This window comes from Ovis canadensis, chromosome 3, assembly GCF_042477335.2.
Source record: "Ovis canadensis isolate MfBH-ARS-UI-01 breed Bighorn chromosome 3, ARS-UI_OviCan_v2, whole genome shotgun sequence".
Classification (NCBI taxonomy): Eukaryota; Metazoa; Chordata; class Mammalia; order Artiodactyla; family Bovidae; genus Ovis; species Ovis canadensis.
In genome coordinates, this window is record NC_091247.1 from 135,804,221 (window position 1) to 135,826,089 (window position 21,869).

The 21,869-nt window shown below is 44.0% G+C and overlaps 1 protein-coding gene and 1 pseudogene across 1 annotated transcript in view; one reads left to right on the plus strand and one right to left on the minus strand.

Annotated features, from left to right (window-relative positions):
- CRADD (CASP2 and RIPK1 domain containing adaptor with death domain) overlaps window positions 1-21,869 on the plus strand; it is a 190,464-nt gene that overhangs the window by 134,809 nt on the left and 33,786 nt on the right. The gene's annotated exons all lie outside the window — the stretch shown is intronic.
- On the minus strand, window positions 11,488-12,095 carry LOC138437257 (chromobox protein homolog 3 pseudogene; annotated as a pseudogene).

Consider the following 21,869-nt stretch of genomic DNA (forward strand, 5'->3'; position numbering starts at 1 on the left):
CACGTTGCTTTATGAAGGAAATAACCTTGAAGAAAACCCCTTGATGAGTGCTTGAGGAAGAGTAAGAGGCCCCAAAGGCCTGCATTTTGGCAGAGCTTCGCTGTGAGAGTCCGGTTGTTGAGAGCGAGGCGGGTACGGGCAAGAATAAAAGAGAGGGGGAGGTGGAGGAGGGACAGAGCACCAGCTCAGAGCAGGAGGTCGTGGGCAGGGCTGAGGGTGGGGAACACACTGCCCTTGTGATCTCCGATGTCTCTGTGAGGCCTCTCCTCTGCCTGTGCCTGCCCAGCTTGGAATGGATTTCAGGGGTGAGCTTGGGAATGCAGAGGTTCACAGAACAGTTGATGCAGTATAGGGTGGAGGCAACACTGATAAGATCTGGAGCCCAGAAAGTAAAGGGAACCTGGAGAATATAATCTCACCAGATGTTGAGAACTTTGGGATCCCAGAAGCTATAGAGTTCATGAAAGCTTGAGCTGATTTCCTGAAGGTCAGGGAGAGCCCTAGCTGACACCTGGGCTGCATCCAGGTAGTACCTGGTAAACCGTTGGCCAAAGAATTTTACCACTGCAGGTAGGTGGCTCACCTACTAATATTGGATTTTATGCGTTTGGTGTGTTTGTATGTCTGTAATTCTATTAAAATTTTCTTTATTGCACAAAGAACATTATAACAATTCATAACTCTGTACCAAGAACAATGTTAAATCAGAAGACAAAGGGACACATTCAGCCAAATGTGTCTCAAACGTCTGGCAGAAAGGTTGTCAGGGTGGAGCTGTGTGAATAGAGAGCCCAAAGGAGGCAGTTCCTGTAGCTCAGCAGCTCTCGGAATTGAGTCCGCACTCCCAGCACCCTGTGAATCAGCTGTTTCTGCTTTTCCATTCTAGCAGCATCTTTTAGACTTTGGGTAATTTATTACGAGAATAAGTAAGGTTTTGTGCAAGACTGGAAACAGTTTTTTCCTGCACCGTGTGAGCCTCAGTTGAAGCATCGCCTCCTTTATTAGTCTCATCAGGCTTCCCTGTAACTCCTCATCTGTGCTTCTTTCTCATCCCTGATCAGATAATGCTTTGTTCACTTCTTCGTTTCTGCATTCAGCGCATTCTTTGTAATTGGTTGCGTGTATCCGTTTTCTAGGAAGTTATACTTATCTTGAAGGCAGGAAACTGTATCTTGTCTGTGTTTTGTGATTCCCTGGAAACGTCTGCTGAATAAATGTCTTGGGAGACATAAGTAAAGGTATACTAGAAGTGTTTTCATTCCCTCTTCACCCTAGAGTGAAGGGTAAGTGAAGAGGTGTGGTGGGAAATAAGATTGATGAAGTAAAATAAGAGCTATGCCAGTCATTGTTCTAAGCATTTTATACATATTCATTCATTCCTTATAACAATCCTATGAGATGGCAGTTATCATCCTTCCCCATTGCATAGGGCTGGAAACGGAGACACAGAGAGGTCAAGTGACTGGCTCAAGGTCACACAGCTAGTAGGTAGTGGTTGGGATCTGAACTCCACAGCCTGGACTCTGAACCATTATTCTTTCTCTCTAAGGTTGGAAGAGACTGCGAGAGCTCAGGTCCCCAGCATGAGCTAGCCACCAGGTCACAGCTGTTGCTATCACTCTACTATTACTGAAGAGCTGACCTGAACCATGTGGCTGACTCCTTGTGCAAACCCTTCCCCTACTTAACACTGGGATAGTGAGGACGTGTGAGGCCTAGGACAGCAAGCTGAGGAATGCTGAGGAATTGCTCTCTGTGGTCCTGGGAATGCCAGCCAGCAGCCCACCCGGGGTCTTGTAATCTGGGTGTGTAGCCACAGGTGCCCAGCCCTCTGCCAGCCTGCAGAAGAGAAGGGGACTCCAGGAGCAGAGTTCTGAGAGCATAGGTGGGGCCAGGGCCAGGGATGCAGAGGGGTATCTGTGGTTTGGTTTCCTTATCTTAAAATGAACAACTTGGAACTGTATTATTCTTTCTCAGCTTGAGGTTTGAGGACCCAGGGAATCCAAAAGTTCTATATGAACTAGTTATTTTTATTTCAGTTCAGTTCAGTTGCTCAGTGGTGTCCGACTCTTTATGACCCCATGAACCGCAGCACACCAGGCCTCCCTGTCCATCACCAACTCCCGGAGTCCACCCAAACTCATGTCCATTGAGTTGGTGATGCCATCCAAGCCTTTTATCCTCTTGTCGTCCCTTTCTCCTCCTGCCCTCAATCTTTTCCCAGCATCAGGGTCTTTTCCAGTGAGTCAGCTCTTTGCATCAGGTGGCCAAAGTATTGGAGTTTCAGCTTCAGCGTCAGTCCCTCCAGTGAACACTCAGGCCTGGTCTCCTTTAGGATGGACTAAAAGATTGTGCTGTGTGCTCAGTCGCATCTGAGTCTTTGCGACCCCATGGACCGAGCCCACTAGGCTCCTCTGTCCATGGGATTTCCCAGGCAAGAAGGCTGGAGTGGGTTGCCATTTCCTCCTCCAAGGACGATCTTCCTGACCCAGGGATCAAAACCTCATCTCTTGGGTCTCCTGCACTGGCAGGCAGATTCTTTACCACTAGGGCCACCTGGGAAGCCAAATTTAACCGTATTTGGGATCATCTCCTAAGGGACTCCTGCCTCTTGATTTCAGTTTCTTAAGTTGCGTTTGTGATGCTGACTGTGCCGGGTGTGTAAAGCAGCCAGATTCAGGCTTTTTGAAATTTATTTTACATCTTGACCCAGCACACACATCCGTGTGCACATAAACGCAACAAAACATTTCCTAAAGTATCCTTTGCCCTTTTACAAAGGAAGTACCCATTGTTCCTCTCCCTCCCCCAGCTAGTCACGACCTGCAGTCTCCGGTTAGAAAGGCCGGGGGATTCAACAGCAAGCATGTCCAAGCTGCTGTTTTTTGTGGTTTTTGTTTTTTTTTAAGTGGAAAATTTCCACTGAAAGATGTTTACTAGAATAAATCTTCAGTTTTTAACTGATTTCAGAGATTTCAGTAACTGAAGAAACTGAGTCATTGACTTGAGGTTATGAGAACAAAGCTGAGGTATGAAGTAATGACTGTTTTGTTCTTGATCACTGAGGAAAATACACAGGCAGTTAATCTGTTTATGTCTGTGAATCAGAATTACAGTCGATTCTTGAACTGTGCAGGTCCACGGATGCGTGGATTTTTTTTTCAATAAATACGTAATGTTCATCACGTTTTTATTGGTTGTGGTTTTGGAACCACTGATGGGAAAACCAGATGCAGAGGGGCAAGGGCTAACTATTCAGTTATATGCAGATTTTTGACTGCTTGGAAATCGGGGCTCTTAATCCCCCACCTTGTTCAAGAGTCAACTGTACTCACCTCCAAAAAACCACTAAATCAGAATTTGTTTGCTGTACAAACAGAGTTTTGTAGCAGAGATTAGTAAACTGTTACATCAAAACAACCAGGGCCCCAGCACCCAGTGCTTTGTGAGGAGATGGATCCTATCTCTGAATATACCAGCTTACCTCAAGTCAAGAGCACAAAGTATGGTCACCAGTGGATAGCGGGTTTTTTCCCTGATAAACTTGATTTTTTAATGTTATTTATTTTGGAATACATTGTTAAGGTAGATGTCTCATTTATCTTTTACATTTTTTCACATTTGGGTAATTTTATTCTTGTGGTGGTGAATATGGTCTTCCATTTTCTATAAACTAGTAGCTGGATCTAGAGGTTTGATTAAACTCTGGCTAAATAGTTCAGGCAGGGACTCTTCACTGGTGGTGCTGTGGGTTCTCAAATATATCTTGTTAGTGGGGACGCATAATGCTAGGCAGTCTTGTTGGTCATGCAGGGAGGAGGCCCACCTCTCCAACCTGTTCTCCTGCCCAGTGCCATTTGTGAGCAAGAGAAGAAATACCTACTATATTTGCACCTACCTTAACTGATGCTGGGAGGGATTGGGGGCAGGAGGAGAAGGGGACGACAGAGGATGAGATGGCTGGATGGCATCACCGACTCTATGGACATGAGTATGAGTGAACTCCAGGAGTTGGTGATGGACAGGGAGGCCTGGCGTGCTGCAATTCATGGGGTTACAAAGAGTCGGATATGACTGAGCCATTGAACTGAACTGAACTGAACTGAACGAGTATGGGGGCTTCCCTGATGGCTCAGACAGTAAAGCGTCTGCCTACAATGCGGAAGACCTGGGTTCGATCCCTGGGTCGGGAATTTCCCCTGGAGAAGAAAATGGCACCCCACTCCAGTACTCTTACCTGGAAAATCCCATGGATGGAGGAGCCTGGTAGGCTGCAGTCCATGGGGTCGCAAAGAGTTGGACACGACTGAGCGATTTCACTTCACTCCACTTCACTTAACAAGTATGGGGCTTCTCGGGTAGCATAGTGGTAAAGAAGCTGCCTGCCAATGCAGGAGACACAAGTTTGATTCCTGGGTCAGGAAGATCCCCTGGAGGAGGGCATGGCAACCCCCTCCAGTATTCTTGCCTGGAAAATTCCATGGACAGAGGATCCTGGTGGGCTACAGTCCATGGGTTTGCAAACAGTCAGACACGACTGAGCAGACACACATAACAAACACACTTTCCCTTAAAGTCATTCCACATCTACCTTTTGGCATGAAGCATCTAAAACCATCCAAAAACTGAAAGTGCCTGCCTTGCCAATAAGCTGTTAGCAAGTCTTAACTCAGGAGATCTGTCTCTCCTGGCATTCTGAGAAGCAGAAGTCTCAGATTACTTCCAGCTGAAGTGGAAAATAAACCAAACAAAATAGAAACTCATCTGTGGTAGGCCAAAAGATGACCCTATCACCCCCGAAGTTGTACACGTCTTAATCTCCAGGACCTGGGAATATGTTACCTTATATGGCAAAAGAGACTCTTTAGATGTGATTAAGGGTACTGATTTTGAGATGAAGAGATTATCCTGGATTATCTAGATGGATCCATCCTAATCACATGAAGAAGAAAAGGAAGGCAAAAGAGTGGGTCAGAGAGATGTGACATGAGGATTTGGCCCACTTTGAAGATGAGGGGAAGGGGCCATGAGCCAAAGATTTCAGGATGTCTTTAGAAGCTGGAGAAGGCAAGGAAGCAGAATCCTTCCCAGTGCTTCCAAAAAGGAACACAGCCCTGCTGATGCTTTGATTTTAGCTCGGTGAGATCCACGTCAGACTTCTGCCCTACGTAGCTGTAAGATTAAATTGCTAGGTTTGTAGTCATTTGCTGTGGTAGCAATAGAAGACTAATAATACCATTTCACAAGAAACAAACTTTTATCTGTCTGTCTCTGTACAGCACGTACGTTTAAAGGTCTTTAGTGCCTAGTATCGATCCCTGGAAGCTTGGGTGCTTGCTTAACTGCATTTTCACAAGATTGACGTTAATGAACATGTTCCTAGGCAGCTGAAATATATCCAGGCTATTAAAATGATGCCAGACAGTCAAGGGCAAATGTAAATATTTAGTCTTCACAGGTATTATTGCAAACATCTCCATATTGGAATTGCAGAGCCAGGTGTAGACCAGAAACATCTGAGAGGAACTTTTCGGTGTTCAGCCCATGTCTGGCAAGCGTTGACATAGCCAGACCATGTGAGATCTGGCTGGAACTAAGGAAGTCCCCATGGCTCTGGAGAACAATGAAATGTGGCCCTGGATGTCTGCTGGAATCATGGGGCATTCATCAGGATGAGCTGCTGAATGTTGTGGTCAGGCCCTTGGGCAAGCCACACAATTGAGATTCTGTTTCCTTCTAAATCATTGCCCCCCCTCCACCTGCTGTTGAAATGTGGCTAGCTGCTGCATCTCTCTGTTAGGGTGTCACCCTTCTAATTCACACCAAGCGAAACAGTTGGAAAATAAAACCTCATGGCCAGGAAGAAGGGAGGAGGAGGGTAGTAAACACATAACTAGAACCGAAAGCTGAAAGATTAATAGGTTCAGATCACATCTTAGTTTGTCCCTAGACCCTGTCTTTGACCTTGCACTGATTTCCCTGATCCTTAACTTCCCAGAACTCTAAAAGGTGCTTATTAAGCACCTGTCACACAAAGGTGGTGAGAGCTAATAAGTGGAAGTTATGGATGATGAGTTAGCCAAATGTAATGACTGTTGCTTTTAAGGTTTCCCAGAATATATATTCAAGTTACTTTTTTTAACTTTACCATATTGTATTGGTTTTGCCATACATCAACATGAATCCACCACAGGTGTACACGTGTTCCCCATCCTGAAACCCCCTCTCACCTCCCTCCCCGTACCATCCCTCTGGGTCATCCCACTGCACCAGCCCTGAGCATCCTGTAACCTGCATCAAACCTGGACCGATGATTCGTTTCTTATATGATATTGTACATGTTTCAATGCCATTCTCCCAAATCATCCCACCCTTTCCCTCTCCCACAGAGTCCAAAAGACTGTTCTATACATCTGTATCTCTTCTCTGTCTCACATACAGGGTTATCGTTACCATCTTTCTAAATTCCATATATATGCGTTAGTATACTGTATTGGTGTTTTTCTTTCTGGCTTACTTCCCTCTGTATAATCAGCTCCAGTTTCATCTACCTCATTAGAATTTTGTTTTAAGGACCATGATGAGTTCAATAAGTCATTTCTGAGTAAGGTACCAGTTATCTTTATGTCCTAAATATTCTTAAAGCTATAGTAATTTCCTTGTTGTAGCTGTAATTCATTTCCTCTGGTGGTTTTGAAACTAATTAGATGTCCTTGACCCACTGATGAGCTACTTCTGCTTCTCTTCTGCTCTCTCAGCCCTTCACACCTTACCTGTTCTTGCTGAGAAATGCTGTGAATATAAAGCACACAGTAATTGCTTTATTTTAGTGTTTTGATGTGCAGTGTTTATAAGAGATCAGGGTAAGGCTTTCGGGTTGCTAAACACTTTCACCATAGAGACCAGATTATTTTCCAAATAGTGATGAGTGACTGAAGATAGTCATCTGGCACTCTCTCCCATCCTAAATGAAATGTAAAATAAATATTTTGTTTAAGTGCTGGGAGTCAGGGAAAGGTGCTATCCATGTGTCTAAAACCAGAAGGAGTATTTTTACTAGATGTAGTCTTGCTTATTCTGGAAAATTAATTTTCAACTCAACTTCACAAAACAGAAGCATTGTCTTGAGAGAAGTAAATATAGGTCCATGGTCTTCAAACTTTTTGCTGGATGCCTCATAAAAGGAATTTTTTTAAAAACCACGTACTTCCTTGCATTTTTAACTTGGCATCTAAATGTTTTCATCATTTTTTTTTAATAGGAGATAGAAAACATTACACATTTCATAAGTGGAAGGAAGGTGAACATTGATCTTGTATGAAATTAATGACCTCGCTGAATACCATGTTACATCTGTAAAGAAATCAATTAGAAACAAAACTTATGTGTAGACCTTGTTCGGAGAAGGCAATGGCACCCCACTCCAGTACTCTTGCCTGGAAAATCCCATGAACGGAGGAGCCTGGTAGGCTGCAGTCCATGGGGTTGCTGAGAGTTGGACACGACTCAGTGACTTCACTTTCATGTTTCACTTTCATGCATTGGAGAAGGAAATGGCAACCCACTCCAGTGTTCTTGCCTGGAGAATCCCAGGGATGGGGGAGCCTGGTGGGCTGCCGTCTATGGGGTCGCACAGGGTCGGACACGACTGAAGCGACTTAGCAGCAGCAGCAGCAGACCTTGTTCAGAAGATCTGAGGAAATCTAGAGGTTTCAGGTTTTTTTTTTTTTTTAATTGCAGTTAATTTAAAAATAATCCACATCAGTAATTTGTTACCTTTCTGAATTCAGAACTTCCTAGCCTGTCCAAGCTCACCTTTTCAGACCTGTTTACAGGACAGGGGGAGGCAGAAAAGCCCATGGCCTCCCCAGACCAATATTTGGAGTCATGTAGGGAAGTACACCTTAGGAAGATTGGAGATATTTGAACAGTATGACTCCCCCCGCAGCTCCCCCGCCCCCTGCCCCCTGGAGAGTAGGAGAAAGAGTGTTGCTTATGCTGGAGATCTCTCAGGCAGTTTTAGAACAAAAAAGTGCAGGTGCAGGTTGAGGGTATAGCAATTCACTTTGTAAAACTGTGCCTTAGAAGGTCCATTTGAAGACTTTGAAAACTGCTGGCATAGAAACTTCTGGGAGAGATTGTGGCCCTGATGGATACCTTGCAGCCTCGTCTGTTTCTGTTTTGTTTGTATCTTTTTTTTTTTTTAGATTCCACATAGATGTGATATAGCACGATATTTGTCTTTCTCTGTCTGACTTACCTCATTTAGTATGATAATCTCTAGGTCCATCCACGTTGCTGCAAATGGCAAAATTTCATTTTCTTTTTATGATTGGTTAAGAGTTGGACTGTGAAGAAAGCTGAGCGCCGAAGAATTGATGCTTTTGAACTGTGGTGTTGGAGAAGACTCTTGAGAGTCCCTTGGACTGCAAGGAGATCCAACCAGTCCATTCTGAAGGAGATCAGCCCTGGGATTTCTTTGGAAGGAATGATGCTAAAGCTGAAGCTCCAGTACTTTGGCCACCTCATGCGAAGAGTTGACTCATTGGAAAAGACTCTGATGCTGGGAGGGATTGGGGGCAGGAGGAGAAGGGGACGACAGAGGATGAGATGGCTGGATGGCATCACGGACTCGATGGATGTGAGTCTGAGTGAACTCCGGGAGCTGGTGATAGACAGGGAAGCCTGGCGTGCTGTGATTCATGGGGTCGCAAAGAGTCGGACACGACTGAGCAACTGAACTGAACTGAACTGAATATTCCATTGTGTGTTTGTATCTTCCCTGGTAGCTCAGCTGGTAGAGAATACACCTGCAATGCAAGAGACCCCGGTTCGATTCCTGGGTCTGGAAGATCCCCTGGAGAAGGGAACGGCTACCCACTTCAGTACTCTGGCCTGGAGAATTCCATGGACTAGAGAGTCCATGGGTTCGCAGAGTCGGACACGACTGAGCGACTTTCACTTTCACTTAATATATATATGTACACACGTGTATGTGTATACAGCGCATCTTCCTTATTCACACGTATGTTGATGGGCACTTAGGTTGCTTCTGTGTCTCGGCTCTTGTAAATAGTGCTGCTGTGAACATTGGGGTGCATGTATCTTTCGGAATTAGAGTTGGACCATGTGCTGACTCTACCTGTAGTCTGTTAAGGACTCTCCCTACTGTTCTCCATAGTGGCTGCACCAATTTCCATTCCCACCAACAGTGTTAAGTTTCTCCACATCCTCTCCAGTATTTGTTACTTGTAGACTCGATGGTGGCTGCATTTTCTAACTATAGAAAAATGCTTATCACTTAACAGAATCAGCCCTCCAGGAAAATGCACCATGTTTATCCTGTTGCCTTGCATACTGCTTGTGCCCCAGGAAGTGGTTCTGCCTCAGTTGAAGGAACATGGATCTACTGGAAAGCACACTGGGTCAGGGATGGAGATATTTGAGCACTTAATCCCATCTTTGCATAAATTAGCTACGTGATCTTGGGGAAATCATTTAAAGCAGGCCATTTCCAGTTTCCTTTATCTTAATTGGAGGGATGTGAGCAATCAGACTAGATAATCAGAGTCCCTTCCTTCTGTCATTGTGTAATGACAGAATCTGGAAAGCCAGAGCCCTCACTCTGCAGGGCTTGAGTGGTTGCATTTTAAACTGTAAGGTCTAGTTTGTACAACTTACTGCCCTTATCTCTTTACCACTTCATAATCACAGTAAGTAGTTTTCATTGTTGAATAAATAAATAATGAGCGAGCATCTCGGCGTAGCTGGTTTTCACATTCCTTCTCCCCTTTCCTATCTAGAGAGTAATATGAATTAAATCCATAGTCCTCCCTTGGCAAATAAAGACCTGGGCACAAAATTTCCATGAATTTAGCCTGCTGTTATATCCAACAGTCTCGTCTCTTTTACTCAGCTTGTGTCCTCCCTAACTGAAATCTTGCCATTACTACAAGTGGCAGCCAAAGAAATATTCTGCCAACAGCTGAAAAGTTATATACCTTCTTAATAATTTTTATTTTTATTTTTTAAAGGAATATAAAACTATTTATTGACCACTGTTCACCAGTATTTACAATAAAGTAAACAATATACAGTTGAATAACATTCTGATTACTACAAAGTTATTGTTTGTCTTGGCTTCTGCTGAACTAGTAACCCAAAATACTGAGAAAATTGAGCCTCATGTAAGGAATGGATTGGAGTCAAGTCTGAAAAACCATGCAGGTCAAGCGTAGATTAGAGAAGTTTGTTCACTCATTTATTCCTATAGATCGTAAATTGCCAATATTTTAAAACTATCTGATTAGGTTTCCATGAACAAATCTAAGACATCCCACATATCATAGCCTTTCCGAAATATAGCACAGAGACTTCAGTTTCTTGTAAAACAATGGTTCACCAAAAAGTACCATCGAGTGTCCATTTAACTAAGTTTTGCTTTGCTATATTAAAACATACCAGAATTTTTCTACATTTTTCATTTGGTTGGGAAGGTTGTTGATAGTGATAAAAACTCTCTTTCCAGGGTTTCTGCATATAAAACTGCATTTATATGCAGATATGGATACAGATTCTGATAGGGATGCTTTAAAAAATTACCCAATTTAAACTGCTTAAGTTGTCTAATTAATTACGAAATTATTTAATTTGAAAGGTTAAGACTTAAATTTTCAATCTAAGTTGAAGTTATTTCTTACGTTGCTCAAAATGATATAATTCCAGAACATGGGCTTTTCCATGGTTATGAAAGGCTGTTGTTTAAATATATTTACCAAAACAGAAACCACAACAAAAAATTAACTCCCAAACTATTTACATATGTCTTTTATGTATATACATACAAAAAACTTAGAATGGTCCTCAAGCATATATGAGTTAAATGCAAATTCTAAATTCTTACTGAGTAATGACTATGGAGATCTCCTGCAACATTTAGAAGAACTGTTCTCTAACGCTAAGGAAATAATATACTATGGTATCAAATTCTTTCCTGCTGAAGGAAGCAACTACAGAAAGCTTTTATTTGTTCAAAGTAACCAGTGCTATAGATGGGGAAAAAAAAAATGTAACTTCCCCAATACTACTACAAAACAAATATCAAACCTGATTTTCATTAGAATGTAGTTGTTTCTTCACACTAAGAAATCAAACGGAGAGGGCAATGGCAACCCACTCCAGCACTCTTCCCTGGAAAATCCCATGGATGGAGGAGCCTGGTAGGCTGCGGTCCATGGGATCGCTAAGAGTCAGACACGACTGAGCGACTTCACTTTCACGCATTGGAGAAGGAAATGGCAACCCACTTCAGTGTTCTTGCCTGGAGAATCCCAGGGACGGGGGAGCCTGGTGGCTGCCGTCTATGGGGTCACACAGAGTCGGACATGACTGAAGCAACTTAGCAGCAGCAAGAAATCAAAAAACCAAGACCCACATTTTATATGTGTGTGTGTGTGTGTATATATATATATATGGCAATGCAAACAATTATTGAGACTCATCTTCTGGACAAGAATGCCAGGTTAGTCTCTCTTCATAAAAAGCAATTACAATTTGAGGACACTTCATGTTTGCCTCTTTTGCCAGCACCAAGTCTGCCTCATCGGAATCTTTGCATTTCATGAGGAGCATTAATTCTCCAGTGCTGTCTGGGGCACGTATTATTCATTCTGGATCAAGACCTCTGGCAAAACCTCTTGGTTTATCAGCAGCATCTCTTCTTCTTTGATTTGCTGTCATCAGATTCACTGTCAGACAAAGATTTTCTTTTTGTTCCATCTTTTTCTTTATCAGCTTTTTTAGAATTAAGAAATGCTTCAGTTAACTCTGGACAATCTAAATTTTCTTCAGGTTCCCAAGTATTGTCTGCATCTGTAAACCCCTTCCACTTCAGGAAACACTCCGCCTTCCCGTTCGCTACACAGCGGTCCAGTGCTTTTTCTACTACAAATTCTTCAGATTCTGCCTCTTCAGCTTTTTTACTCTTTTCATTTTGTTTCTTTCCCATTTTTTGCAATGTAGTTTTATTGGAGGCCATTTTTTATTGCACACTTGAAGAGCTATTGTTCACCGCCTCTGAGCTGCTCTGGGTCCCAGGTCTGTGGCATTTCCTTAATAAAATTTTAAAGAGATGACCATTAGCAGAGGGTGGTGCTTCTAGGCTCATCCAAATTACTCTGTAAAGCACACTCCCTAAATTAACCAGATTGCATTAATATTATCCATGAGAGCAAGCATCACTCTTCTTCTTAAGCTATTTCTCCAAGCTGTACCAAATTGTGCTACCTCTAGAAGTAGGACATTCTGTGCCCTGTTTGAAGGCTGGTGTGACTGATGTAGTTGGAATTGCTGAAAGGAGGAGAGGGGAAGAGAAAGAATTGATACTCTTTAGGGAATTTCACTAGGCTCTTTGCAGTATCAGTATGGCTGATATGTGTGTTATTGTGTGAAAAGTATTATCCTCCACCTTCTAGATGGTGGGATGGTCTCCATATCATGCTTCAAGGTCACACTAAGTAAGTAAGCCTAATAGTGAAGATAGGCTGACTGTGGTCCCTGCTTTCCCCAGCCATCCCTGCCTGTCACTCCCCCCAACACCTACACTGTACATTGTGATGATCAGTTACCTGAGGTGCTGGTGTACCTAGGTTTCTGCCCTGCTTAAAAATTAGGAATACCTCAGAAGTGCAATGCAAAACTCCCTTGTCTTGAGGTGAAAACATAAAAACATTTTAGAGTCAGTAAATCCCTTAGTTAACTTGCAGGTATATTGGAAGGACAGATGCTGAAGCTCCAATACTTTGGCCACCTGATGTGAAGGGCCAACTCATTAGAAAAGCCCCTGATGCTGGGAAAGATTGACGGCAAAAGGAGAAGGAGGAGGCAGAGGATGAGATGGTTAGATAGCATCACCAACTCGATGGACATGATTTTAAACAAACTCTGGGAGATAGTGAAGGATGGGAGAGCCTGGTGTGTTGCAGTCCTGAGGCTGCAGAGTCAGACACGACTGAGTGACTGAACAAGAACAGCATGAGTCTATGATAGTCATCTTAAATTGTTTCTGGAAAAAAAAAACTTACAAGTGGCAGCACATGGCTTTTCCCCCAGCCTTCCATCCCAAAGCAGCTGGTATTCTCGATCTTTGAAAGAAGCCCTGAAATCAGAAACCTGATGCTGAGGCATTTGGTTAGTATTTGTATTACTGAGAGTGTGTGTGTGTGTTTTAATGGAGTGTTGCTGCTGCTGCTGTTGCTGCTAAGTCGCTTCAGTCGTGTCCGATTCTGTGCGACCCCACAGATGGCAGCCCACCAGGCTCCCCTGTCCCTGGGATTCTCCAGGCAAGAACACTGAAGTGGGTTGCCATTTCCTTCTCCAATGCATGAAAGTGAAAAGTGAAAGTGAAGTCGCTCAGTAAGTGTCCAACTCTTCATGACCCCATGGACTACGGCCTACCAGGCTCCTCCGTCCATGGGATTTTCCAGGCAAGAATACTGGAGTGGGTTGCCATTGCCTTCTCTGAATGGAGTGTTACTACAGAGTTTAATGTCTTTGCCTTCAACTGGAGCTGTATTGTATTGAGATATTGAGATATTGAGGTGGGGCTACTTCTAATACCTGTCCTCTGCCTGTTCACAGGGCCTGAAATCCCTCCCCGGAGATGTGGCAGAGGAGGAGGAGAGAATGATTCTAGGGGGAAAGTTATAAGGCTTGTGCAACAGGATGTTTTCCTGGTGTCTGGTTTTAGACTCAAGACAGGAACATTAACTCACAGAGTAAAGATTGGCAACATACTCTCACACCATTAAAGGACCCTGATTTGGCTGAGTGTTTGGTTCACTTGGTACAGTATAGTGCAAGATCACTACCTTTAAAGCCAGACCAACCCAAACTTGAATGCTGGCATTAGCCATTACTCTTTTGCATAACTTTGGACAAATTATGTAATCTCTTGGAATCTCAGTTTTCTCATCTGACAGGTATAACATACATACACTGAGGGGTAGCTAAAAGATAAGAAATAAGAAAGCAAAGTAGAATAGCACTTTGCAAGACACTTTGGCAATTTCTTAAAAAGATAAACATAATCTTACCACATGATCCAAAAGTCCTGCTCTGAGGTTCTGCCTAAATAGTTGAAAACTTATGTCCACACAAAAAGCTACACACAAATGTTTATAGTAGCTTTATTCATAAATGCCAAAATTGGAAGCAACCAAGATGCCCTTTCGTAATTGAATGGATAAATAAACCGGTACATCCATGTGATGGAATATCGTTCAGCAATAAAACGGATTGAACTATCAAGTCATGAAAAGACTTGGAGGAACTTTAAATGCTTATTACTCAGGGGAGGAAGGTAGTCTGAAAAAGATCCATACTGTATGATTCTGTTAATATATGACATACTGGAAAAGGTAAAACTTTGGAGACGATTGAAAGATTGCTGGTTGCCTGGAGTTTGGGCTGAGGGGCTGAGGAATGAATGCATGAAACACAGCGGATTTTCAAAACAGTGAAACTATCTTGTGTGAGGTAATGGTGCACACACGGCATATGTGTTTATCAAACCCTTCGGATGTACAATACAAAGTGTGAACCCTAGTGTAAACTTTTTTTTTTTTTAAGATCAAACAAGACAATGTATGTAAATTGGCTAACCTACTAATTAGTGCATGTTAAACTTTAATAAATGATAGATTTTATTTATAATTTTTATTTTTACTCTAATTTCTAATAATGTCATTTAGACATAGTTTCTGTGGTATTTAAAATCTAGCTGTTTACCAAATGAGAATTAATTGTCCTTTATAACCATTTTCTCTTCCGCTGTCTGTTGTGTGCAAAGTGGATAACTTGTTTCCCGGTCCAAGGAAAGCAACCTCTGGCTCAGACTTGAGTTTTACTTCAGTCTGTGATTTACAGTTGGTGTAAAATTTGTAACTGGAGTTGGTTAATTAGAATGCAATTGCAGTACAAGGCATCTTGAGTTGATTTTTGTCGTATCCTGTATTGTTATATAAAGTGCTAACTTTAATCAGGATTGAATCAGGATTGCATTTGTTTCAATGCAATCTCCTTACTTGTCCTGAATGCAGTTTCTCTTCTTTTGTATAAGTTTTTTTGTATGGTTCAAATTAGTGTGGGAAGAATAGTAGGCAGGAAATATAAATTTAAGCATGTTAAATCATGCTTAATGATTTACACATGACACATGTTAAATCATAAAAGAATTACATCACAAAGCATTAAAATGGTGCGTAGAGAACTTTGCCAACGCCTGATAGAGTTGTGGGGATTGTATAATTAAGTAAGAACAAACACTTATTCTATAACTGGAGATCAAGTGTCAAAGTCCCTTTCCTTTTTTCACTGGATGCTAGGAATCTAACCTTGCAAAAATGTCCCAAGTGGCCAAGAACCACAGAACTTGAATCCAGCAAGATGCTGCAGAAGTTGTTAAGCAATGCAGTAGTCTTTGGGCTTTCACAAAGCAGTAACAATTAAATGTGACTTTTATCTCCTGATGCACTTTTCTGTGCCTAAATGTAGTATCTCCTCCTGCATTCACGTTGTCCACCCCATTAGGGAAATCGAAAAGACCAGTATCGTTGGTTTCTTCTCATCCTTATTACTATTTTAGGTTGAGGTCTCTGGTTTACCTGCTGGGGTCTGTATGACATTGTCTCAAAGCCAAAGGGGCCTCAGCGATGCAGATGCCAGGAACAAGGGGGACTTGCTGGCATGGTGTGCGCTTCTCTTGGGTTCTGTGGATATTGGGGAGCCACTGGCCTGAGGAAGAGGATGGAACTGAGCTAGGGAAGGGGGAAGAATGAGCTTAGAGCTCCCCAGGAAAGGGGAAGAATATATGCTTGGAAAAAAAAGCTGTTTCTGGGGTATCTGAGAGCAGGTTGGAGTCTAGGGCAAGCCGGAAGCACCTTTTACCCGACTTGCTAAGGGTGCTGCGAAAAAAAAAGTTGATCTGGAGCCAGAGGATATTGCCTGCAGACCAAATGCTGAAATGGAGGGGCATGGACATGGAAGGGGAAGCAGGGGCAGGGGCAATGGCCAAGGTGATTGTCAGAGCCTGCTACTCAGGCAGGGTTTCGCCGCTGCCTGCCGATTCTCTGGTGGGGCAATGTCAGCCACGAAGTGCAGACCAGACTTTGGTGCTGGCTATAGGCATATTGTTTTCCCATAGCTGCTGTGGTTCAGACAGGATCTGGTGTCTTGTCATGAACAGATTGTTCCCACTGAGCACAAACACTGTTCTGTGAGCAGGGCCAGCAGATCTGAGGAACTAGATGGAGTCCCCATTCCAAGATGAGCAGGTAGGGGGTCGGGGGAGATGGAGAAAAGCCAGCTTTACCTTCTGTTTGTGTAAGTTTTGAATGAACTGGGTAGAATCCACATTCCCCCTCCTCCACAAAGTAAGTGAGGTTCTAGTGGGGTTACCCAGCAGGACTGCAGTTTGATTGCAGTGTAACTTGTTTGAAGGATCTGAGGGAGAGATTTAATCTACCCACATCGTGAATCCTAGAATCACATGTAAGCAGCAATGAAAGAGAACACTGCCGTGGGAGACAAGAGTGTTGCAACCCGTGTAGTTTCTACTGCGGTGTCCTAGAAACTTTTGAGAACCCAGAGAAAACAAGCCTGCAACACGGGCCTGGCAGCCTGGAGGCCTGGCCTCTCCAGCCCAGCCTGCCTCAGAGTCTCTGGGCCGCTTTTGTCCAGTGGGAATGCGGGCAAAATGTCTCAGAAGACAAGTCTTTCTAACAGATTGAAATGTGACTGAACCAGCAGTGATCAGCAACATAAGTGTGAAACCTCAGTTCCTGATTCCCTTTGTTCTGTCGTAGCGTACGTATGCAACTGTCTTGAAAATAGACCATCTTTTCAAAACTTTACTGTGTCTATTACGTGTGCTCTCACATCTTATTCAAATTATGCCCGTAATTAAAAAGCTTTGCCCATCAGGGATTCTCGTCTGTGGTTGGCATCACGCCCTGGGGTGCTTTTAGCATCCTGTGGGAGTGTGTTTATTTTTTATTTTATTTACGTGGCTGCATCAGGTCTTGGTTGCAGCAGCAAGATTTTTGTTGCAGTGCATGGGCTTCTCTCTAGTGGCACCCAGGCTTAGTTGTCCCATGGCACGTGGGATCTTAAGTTCCCCAACCAGGGATTGAATCCATGCCCCTGCATTGGAAGGTGGATGCTTAACCATTGGACCACCAGGGAGTCCGTGGGAGTGTTGTCAGATGCCACAGTGCTCAGGGGTGGGATGCTAATGATATCTGATGGCCAGGGGCAGAGCTGCTCTGTGATGCTCTGGACAGTTCTGTAGGGAGGAGAATGGTCCCACAACCCTCATGACTTCCATATGTTCTGCCAGGTTTCCAAAGAATCCAACTTTGTTTTACACATTAATGTATAGCAGTTTTCATGTTTAAAGATATGCACGGGATTCTCCAGGAATATATATATAAGCAGAGGTAAGATTGTACTCTGTTTTGCTCAGAGCTTTACAGAGTTATTCACTATTTCAGAAAAATCATCTCGCCATTAGCAAACTCTAAAGATGTTTGCGTCACCAGCACAGCACGCCTGTACCATCTGCACTGTCGCGTCCATGGTGCTTCTATAGGTGTGTGAACCTGAAGCTGCACTGCGCTTTAGAGCAGTCATGTGGGGTATTCATATATTGAAATACATGTTATTTTATAGAAGTTATGCTATTTTCATCTCTCCTTTGTATTGCAGTTTGCACGTTAATTTTAAAATGTGTATAGGTAGGTTACATTATTTTATATCAGATTAGCAAGTAACAGAATTGTACAATGTTGGATTGTAAAAATTGGATTGTAACTGATTGAATTGAAAACCACTAGACCAGAGAGTTCTAAAGTCCCTTTTTGCTTTAAAGTTCTGTTAACCTATCAGATTACTTAGTCTGATGCCTTCCTTTTTGCAGGTGGGTAAACTGGAGCCCTCTAAGTCTTTCATGCATTGCATTCAGCCAATTTCTATTGACTACCTCCTCGAGGTGTGGATACACAGTGGACAAAAATCTGATCCCTGTCTTCAAGCAGTCTTCAGCTTGGCAGCCAAGATGAGATACATGCCAAGAAATAAAAAATAGAAAACCCCAGGTCTGGTTAGTAGCTCAGCTGTATCTAGAACCCACCATTGCTTTGAAGACTGGTTCATTTTTTATGCGTGGTACTCCCTGGGCCTGAGGTGGGGCCTGGATTCTGAGGCTAGAAATGTTTCTGTCTATTTGTGATCATTGGAGAGGGGTAGACTGGGAGGAATATACCACCAGCCAAAAGAAAACAATTTTAGTTTACTCTCTCCTTTTCCCCCGCAGAATAACAGAAGCCTAGGAGTGGCTCCAGTACTCTTGCCTGGGAAATCCCATGGACGGAGGAGCCTGGTAGTCTACAGTCCATGGGGTCGCTAAGAGTTGAACACGACTGAGCGACTTCACTTTCACGCACTGGAGAAGGAAATGGCAACCCACTCCAGTGTTCTTGCCTGGAGAATCCCAGGGATAGCGGAGCCTGGTGGGCTGCTATCTGTGGGGTCGCACAGAGTCGGACACGACTGAAGTGACTTAGCAGCAGCACCAGCAGCAGGAGTGGCTAGTTAGCTTCCTACTGCTCACTCGGGTGAAAGGTTAGGATGAAGCGTGAGGATGGCAGCAGTGAGAGGGCAAAGAGCACAGGAAGCAGATTCCGCAGCTTTACCCTCCGACAGAAATACGATGCAAGCCACAATGTGAACACCTGTGGAATTTACATTTTCTAGTATAAAAGTAAAAGTGTTAGTCATTCCATCAAGACGGACTTTTTGCGACCCCATAGACTGTAGCCCACCAGGCTCCTCTGTCCATGGAATTCTCCGGGTAAGAATATTGGAGTGGGTTGCCGTTCCCTTCTCCAGGGGATCTTCCCAACCCAAGGATTGAACCCAGGTCTCCTGCATTGCAGGCAGATTCTTTACTGTCTGTTACATTTTGAAAAGTAAAAAGAACATGTGAAATTAGTCTGATTGATGTGTTTAACCCGATATATCCAAAGTACAATGATCATTTCAACCTGAAAGGAATAGCAAACAATTATTAATGAGGTATTTTACACTTGTTTTCCACAGCTAAGTCTTCAAAATCTGGTGTGAGCTTTGTACTTGCAGCACACTTCCGTGTGTGTCAGGCTCTTTTTTTTAAGTGCTCAGCAGTCACACGTGGCTAGTGACTACCATACTGGATAGCACAACTATATAGGAAAAGGACTTTTTAGCCCTTTTCCTGCCTTCATCCTGTTCCCCTATCTAGGCACTCCATCAGAACCACTCTCATTATAAGCAGTGACTCCTCATCTAGAGGACACTCCCATCCCTGTGAGATGACAGTGGACAGAGAATGCGGGTACAGGTACCACTACCCACCCACTCTCTGGACAAGAGTCAAAGGCTCTGAAAATACAGGAGGGTCCCACCAAGTCTTAAGTGCCCAGTTTAGTGTGCTGGGGTGACAGCTCCAGAAGGGACAACTGCTGATTTGGAATGAGAGATCTGGATTTGGAGCAGTGACCAGGAAATCCGAGGGCTCAGTACAGTAGAACTTTACTACAGAATTTCACAAATTTACTATTTTTTAAGTTACATCTTTTTCCTTCTCATTCTGTCTTCGTCTGTTCATTTAGCTCCTTTTGGAAATCACATGCATAGGGTGTTGAGCCAGGTGACTTCCCAGGGACCCTCCCTGCCCATGTTACTGTCTCCTCAGGTGGAGGGCAGTCCATCAGAACCTGGGACCTGGTCCTTCAAGGGACTGCAGCCTCCGACCAGGTCTCCCCAGCAGTGACTCTGAGGTATTTGAAATGTGTTTTCAAAATGCCCGGGAGCCACGTTCATGGGTATGTGGGTGGGGGCAGAGAATGTGGAGCCTGACTGGGCCAAGTGCTTTACGTATTATGTATCACTGTGCTGAATCGGCAGGATGATCATTTGAAGTAGGTCCTAGATTTATCCTCATCCTACAAGAGGCAATGGAGGGAGAAAGTGTGGAGTAACTTGCTCTAGGTCCCAGTAGCTATCATCATCCCATTCTTTATGGTTGGCTGGCAGAATTTTCTTTCTTGGCAGTAAGGTGCCAGCCCCTTCTTATTCATCTTTCTTTTTCCATGACCTCTTCTTCTCCTCCACACTGCCTCACCTCTTTACCACAGAGATGCTTTAGGTAAAATCTCATCATAAAACAATTGAGAGCTTCTAACCCCCTGTCTGTGGCCTTCAGACGGGCATTCCCCTTGATGGCTCAGATTGCCTCTTCAGGAGACTCAGTCTGGGGACATGTGATATTCAGCTTAGATCAGGTCATTATTCAGCCCGTCAGGGATCCGTTTTGCCTGTCATCTCATGGAATTCAGACCAGGGAGCTGCTGCTACCACCTTAGCCTTTCATTGGAAGAAAATCTGCTTCCCAAGACCAGAGGGCACTGTGTGGCCACTTGGCAGGCCTTGCCCATGGACAGTGCCTTGCCAGGATGGCCCTTCTCCAAGCCTGGTCCTCAGCTTCACAGACCAAGGGATTCCTGGACCAGAGCAGAGCAGTCTGGGAAGGAAGATGGAGAAACTGATTCATGAGAACCGATCTTAGAGACTGGTGGAGAAGTCACAATGCCCATTCATTCATGTGTTGGAAAGAATTCTTCTTAAACAAACACAGATATTCACGTTTGCAGGTTAGCATATTTTTCTCCCTGCAGAAAACCTTGTGTGAGGAGCCAGACTTTTATCAGAAGGTTGTGTTAACACACTTGGAATCAGAACTAGGAGAGCTATTAGGTTATTATTGAAAAAGTAAATATTTGTAGTTGAAGAGAACATGATACAAAAGCCTGCTTAGTGGAAAAGCTCACCTAGGCCTCCCCTGACCCTTGCTCCTTAGCCCCTTCCCCAGAGGCAACCCTTATTAATAATGAACTCCTTCCACCTGTTGGATTGTCTGAGGCCTCCATTTCCTAAGCAGGGAAGTTCCTGCTGTACTGGCCAGGTGCCTTCCATCTTCTGGTTAGGCTGCCTTCCTGGATCAGCTTTTACTTGGCATATTAGTGGATGGGAGACGGGAGGTACGTGAGCAGTGGGAGTGACAGAGGCAGTTGGGAGGAGAGGTACGCAGGAAGCTGCTGAGTTAAAAAGATCTGCATTCTCTAGAGGGGCGGGCACAGGGGAGGGGTGTGGAGTGAACTGGGAGCTTCCCAGTGACACTAGAAAGGAGTGCTCCCAGGTCCCTGGCAGGGAGCAGATGGTGGGTATTCCCTGACCCTTCCTCGGCCCTGGGGAACAGAATGGGAAGGAAAAACATAGAGCAAGAGATAAAGGGGAACTCTGCCCCAGCTGTCTTGAAGGGACAGCACCCGCCCCAGAACAATAGCCCCGAAGAGACAGAGCAAGATCAAAAGCACTGTGAGAGGTGCCCCATCCCCACCGCCCCCTGCCAGCCCCCGAGCAGCCATGCCATTCAAGGCCAGTCATATCTTATGGTGCAAAAAGGCGCCTTCCAGCTTCGACACTGTGACCTGGGGACAGTGTGGGAGAAGTTCTGTAGCAAGAAGGAACAATTAGCCGATTCATTATGTTGACATTTCTAGCCACAAAATAAGGCCTTTCCCCTTAATTAGGGTTGTGACAGATAAAAGCGTATTCCCAGCCGACTTCTGTTATTCACGCGGGCAGGCCTATTATCCCTGCTTGGTCTGGCCCTGTCTGTATATGAGGGCTTGCTCTGTGTGAGCACTCCTGGCAGCTTTGTAAAGGATTCAGAGGGAATAAACACAGGGCCTGCTTCCTGCCCTGCATCCAGA